Source organism: Onychomys torridus, chromosome 1 (assembly GCF_903995425.1).
Source record: "Onychomys torridus chromosome 1, mOncTor1.1, whole genome shotgun sequence".
Lineage (NCBI taxonomy): Eukaryota > Metazoa > Chordata > Mammalia > Rodentia > Cricetidae > Onychomys > Onychomys torridus.
In genome coordinates this window covers 7842327-7848329 of record NC_050443.1, presented here as the reverse complement: position 1 = coordinate 7848329, position 6003 = coordinate 7842327, and positions in this window count along the sequence as shown.

Here is a 6003-nt window from a genome sequence, read left to right as displayed (position 1 = left end):
TCCTTCATTCACCTTGATCCCTAAAAAAAAGATTCCAGCCTCTGTCTTTTAGAGGCCAGATATCACCCACATTGAAAACCCACTCAACTCAATATCCAAATGCTTTGTGTAACTCTTCAGTTGATGGGCATCTAGGTTGTTTCTAGGATATTGCTATTACAAATAATGCTGATATGAACAAAGTTGAGCAAGTGTCCTTGTGGTAAGATTGAGCATTCCTTGGGTATATGTCAAAGAGTGGTATAGCTGGGTCTTGAGGAAGATTGATTCCCAATTTTCTGAGAAACTACCATACTGATTTCCAGAGTGGCTGTACAAGTATGCATTCCCACCAAGAGTGGAGGAGTGTTCCCATTGCTCCACATCCTCTGCAACATAGGCTGTCTTCAGTGTTTTTTATCTTAGCCATTCTGAAAGGTGTAAGATGGTACCTCAGAGTTGTTTTGATTTGCATTTTCCTGATGACTGAGGATGTTGAGCAATTCCTTAATTGTCTTTCAGCCATTTGAGATTCTTCTGTTGAGAATTCTCTGTTAAGCTCTGTAGCACATTTTGTAATTGGATTGTTCAGTATTTTGAAGTCTAGCCTTTTGAGTTTCTTTATATATTTTGGAGATCAGCCCTCTGTGAGATGTGGGGTTGGTGAAGATCTTTTCCCATTCTGTAGGCTGCCATTTTGTCTTATTGACCATGTCCTTTGCTCTACAAAAGCTTCTCAGTTTCAGGAGGTCCCATTTATTAATTGTTGCTCTCAGTGTCTGTGCTACTGATGTTATATTTAAGAAGTGATCTCCAGTGTCAATGCATTCAAGGCTACTCCCTACTTTCTCTTCTATCAAGTTCAGTGTAACTAGATTTATGTTGAGGTCATTGATACACTTGGACTTGGGTTTTGTGCATGGTGACAGATATGGTTCTATTTGCAATCTTCTGCATGTTGACATCCAGTTATGTCAGCACCATTTGTTGAAGATGCTTTCTTTCTTTCATGGAACAGTTTTGGCTTCTTCGTTGAAAATCATATGTTCATAGGTGTGAGAATTAATGTCAGGGTCTTCAATTTGATTCCATTGGTCCACATGTTAGTTTTAATGCCAGTCCCAAGCTGTTTTCATTATGGTAGCTCTATAGTAGAGCTTGAGGTCAGGGATCGTGATGCCTCCAGAGGTTGTTTTATTGTACAGGATTCTTTTGGCTATCCTGTTTTTTGTTTGTTTGTTTGTTTGTTTGTTTGTTTGTTTTTCCATATGAAGTTGAGTATTGTTCTTTCCAAGTTGGTGAAGAATTATGTTGGTATTTTGATGGCGATTGCATTGAATCTGTAGATTGCTTTTGGTAAGATTGCCATTTTTACTATGCTAATGCTACCTACCCATGAGGATGAGAGATCTTTCCATTTTCTGATATCTTCTTTGATTTCTTTATTCAGAGACTTAAAGTTTTTATCATACAGGTCTTTCACTTGCTTAGTTAGAGTTACCCCAAGGTATTTTATATTATTTGTGGCTATTGTAAAGGGTGATGTTTCTCTCATTTCTTTCTCAGCTCATTTATCATTTGTATATAGGAGGGCTACTGATTTTTTTTTAGTTAATCTTGTATCCTGCCACCTTACTGAAGGAGTTTATCAGCTGTAGGAGTTCCCTGGTAGAATTTTTGGGGTCACTTATGTACACTGTCATATCGTCTGCAAATAGGGAATGCTTGACTTCTTCCTTTACAATTTGTATCCCCTTGATCTCCTTTTGTTGTCTTATTGCTCTAGCTAGAACTTCAAGTACTATGTTGAATAAGTATGGGGAGAGTGGATAGCCTTATCTTGTTCCTGATTTTAGTGGAATCACTTTGAGTTTCCATTTAATTTGATGTTGGCTTTTGGCTTGGTATAAAGTACCTTTATTATGTTTAGGCATGTTCCTTGTATATCTGATCTCTCTATAACCTTATCATGAAGGGGTTTTGGATTTTGTTAAAGGCCTTTTAAGCAATCTAATAAGATGAACATGTTGTTTTTTCTTCTTTCAGATTTTTTATATGGTGCAGTATGTTGATAGATTTTCATATGTTGAACCATCCTTGCATCCCTGGAATAAAGCCTACTTGATCATGGTGGATAATTGTTTTGATGTGTTCCTGGAGTCTGTTTGCCAATATTTTACTGAGTATTTTTACATCAATGTTTATGAGGGAGATTGGTCTGTAATTCTTTTTCTTTATTGTATCTTTGTGTGGTTTGGGTATCAGGGTAACTAGAACCTCATAAAAAGAGTTGGGTAATGTTCCTTCTGTTTCTATTGTGTGCAACAATTTGAAGAGTATTGGTGTTAGCTCTTCTTTGAAAATCTGGTAGGATTCTGCACTAAAACCATCTGGGCCTGTGCTTTTTTTGGTTGGGAGACTTTTAATGACTGTTTCTATTTCGTTAGGGGTTATTGGTCTATTTAAATAGTTTATCTGGTGTTGATTTAACTTTGGTATGTGGTACTATCCAGAAAATCGTTCATTTCTTTCAGATTTTCCAATTTTGTGGAGTACAGGTTTTTAAAGTATGACCTGATGATTTTCTGGATTTCCTTGTTGTCTGTTGTTTTATCTCCCTTTTCATTTCTGATTGTTAATTTTGATGCTCTCTCTCTCTCTCTCTCTCTCTCTCTCTCTCTCTCTCTCTGCCTTTTGGTTAATTTGGATAAGGGCTTGTCTATTTTGTTGATTTTTTCAAAGAAACAACTCTTTGTTTCATTGATTCTTTGTATTGTTCTCTTTGTTTCTATTTCAACCCTCAATTTGATTATTTCCTGGCATCTGTTTCTCCTGGGTGAGTTTGCGTCTTTTTGTTCTAGAGCTTTCAGATGTTCTGTTAAGTCATTAGTGTACAATTTCTCTATCTTCTTTATGTGGGCATTTAGTGTTATGAACTTTCCTCTTAACACTGCTTTCATGGTGTCCCATAAATTTGTGTATGTTGTACATTCATTTTTATTGAATTCTATGAAATATTTAATTTTTTCTTTATTTCTTCCTTGACCCATTGGTGATTCATTTGGGCATTATTCAGTTTCCATGAGATTGTAGGCTTTTTGTAATTTTTGTTGTGGTTGAAATCTAACTTTAAGCCATGATGGTCTGATAAGATACAGGAGGTTATTTCAATTCATTTCTATCTGTTGAGACTTGCTTTGTGACCAAGCATGTGGTCAATTTTAGAGAAGATTCCATGGGGTGCTGAGAAGAAGGTATATTCTCTTATGTTAGGATGCAATATTCTGTAGATATCTATAAAGTTCATTTGAGTCATAATATCTTTTAGTTACCTTATTTCTCTGTTAAGTTTTGATTTAGAAGATCTGTCCACTGGTGAGAGTGGGGTGTTGAAGTCTCCTACTACTAGTGTATGTGGTTTGATGTGTGATTTAAGTTTTAGTACTGTTTCTTTTACAGATGTGGGTGCCCTTGTATTTGGGGCATAAATTTTCAAAATTGAGACTTCATCTTATCAGATTTTCCCTGTGATGAGCATGTAATGTCCTTCCTGATCTCTTTTGATTGTTTGAAGTCTATTTTATTAGATATTCATTAGATATTTAATTAGATATAGGATAGCTATACTAGTTCACTTCTTAAATCCATTTGATTGGAAAGTCTTTCTACAGCCTTTTATTCTGAGGTAGTATCTGTCTTTGAAGTTGAGGTGTGCTTCTTGTATGCAGTGGAAGGATGGATTTTGTTTTCATATCCATCCTGTTATCCTGTGTCTTTTTATAGGTGAATTGAGACCATTGATATTAATGGATATTAATGAATAGTGATTGTTAATTCCAGTTATTTTTTGGTGGTAGTGTTGTATGTTTCCCTTCTTTGGTATTTGTTGGTGTGGAACTATCTATTGCCTGTGGGTTTTTTGGTGAATCTAACTTCCTTAGGTTGGATTTTTCCTTCTAGTGTTCTCTGTAGGGCTGGATTTATGGAAAGATATTGTTTAAATCTGGTTTTATCATGGAATATTTTGTTAACTTTGTCTATGCTGATTGAGAGTTTTGCTGGGTATAATAGTCTGGGTCTCTTAATATTCATGGTCTCTTAGTGTCTGTGTAATGTCTGTCCAGTACCTTCTGGCTTTTAGAGTCTCCATTAAGAAGTCAGTTCTTATTCTTATGGGTCTGTCTTTATATGTTACTTTGCCTTTTTCCTTCGCAATGCTTAGTATTTTGTCTTTATTCTATATGTTTAGTGGTTTGATTATTATGTGGCAAGGGGACTTTTTGTTTGGATCTGGTCTATTTGGCGTTTTGTAACCTTCTTGTATCTTTATAGACATTTTCTTCTTTATGTTGGAAAAGTTTTCTTCTATGATTTTGTTGAATATATTTTCTGTGGCTTAGAGTTGGTATTCTTCTCCTTCTATCCCTATTATTCTTAGGTTTGGTCTTTTCAAGGTGTCCCAAATTTCTTAGACATTTTGGGTCATGACTTTGTTGGCTTTAGTGTTTCCTTTGACTGATGAATCTATTTCTCTATGGTTTATTCAATGCCAGAGATCCGTTCTTCCATCTCTTGCATTCTGTTGGTTATACTTACATCTGTGGTCCCTGTTTACTTACTCACATTTTCCACTTCCAGCATTTCCTCAGTTTGTGTCTTCTTTACTGTCTCGATTTCAGTTTTGAAATCTTGAACTGTTTCCCTCACATGTTTAATTGCTTTCTCTTGGCTTTTTTTTTTTAAGGGATTTACTGAATTCTGCCCATTTTTTGTTTGACTTTTCCTTGATTTCTTTAAAGGAATTTTTCATTTCCTCTTTTAAGATCTCTAATATCTTCTTAAGATCATTCTTAAGGTCAATTTTTCTGTTTCTTCTGTGTTAGGATGTTCAGGTCTTGCTGATGTAGGTTCTGATAGAGCCATATTGGTTTTTATGTTGTTGGCTATTTTTGCACTGGTGTCTACCCATCTCTTTCTCCACTTGGTGCAAGTGGTGTCTGTGTCTGAGGGAGCCTCTCTTGGTCTGATCAATACTCTTGGTCCAGTAGGAGCTCTTGGTCTAATTGGTGTTGATGGACTCTTTGTCCAGGGAGCAAGGCTTAGTCCAATTGGCACTCATAGGCTCTGTCTCAGGGAGTAGCAAGGTGCATGTTGGGATGGGTGGGGCTTGTGGTTACAGGGTCTGGTGGGGGATGGTGGTAGTCTGACCTGTCTGCTAGAAGTCTGCCTCCTGACTGGCCTGTAACTGGGATTGCAATGGGTGATGGTGTGGGGGTACAGGGTTGTGTCCCTGGGCCTAAAGCCTAAGGGCTGGGGTGTTCAGGTATGAGAATAAAGACTCACCTCTTAGTCCAATCAGATGTTGGTGAGCTCTGTCTCAGGGAACAGTTGCAGTCTTGGAGGGTCGGATTTAATTTTCTTATCCAGATAATTTAAATGCCTTAAACTTCAGCCCTCCTCCACCTCAGAGTATGAGGATTAGGCACTAAGAATGTGGTGACATCAGGAGTTTACATAGAGGTAATTAAGTTAACATAGTTACCAGATTACATGTAATCCAATACTCCTGGTCTCCTCACAAGAGAAAGTTGGGACTCAGATTTGAGGATAATGACATGTCACCATTCGCCACAAGAATATGGGTATTTATAAACTAAGGATCAAGGCCTCTGGGAGAATCTACTCCTGTTGACAGATGTTGGACAGATGTTGACAGATGTGTTGGAGTCTGACTCCTGGACTCCAGATTGGATGGAGATAGAGTTGTCTGCCATGGAACTGAAGGCCTAACCTAAAAGAAGTGGAACATTTGTGGTTTTCCTAGAATGGATCAGAATTTAGCTATAAAACAGTCTATAAACATAAAAGGCTGTTATTAGATACCTAAAGAAATGAAGTGCCTTTCTTAATAGAGAAGAGCTATGGAAACTACAAGCCAAAGTTTTGGCAGAAACATACCAGAGCATATACAATAGAATTCAAGGCACAATTCCATGAGGACAATTGTCTTTTCCTCTTTTCCAG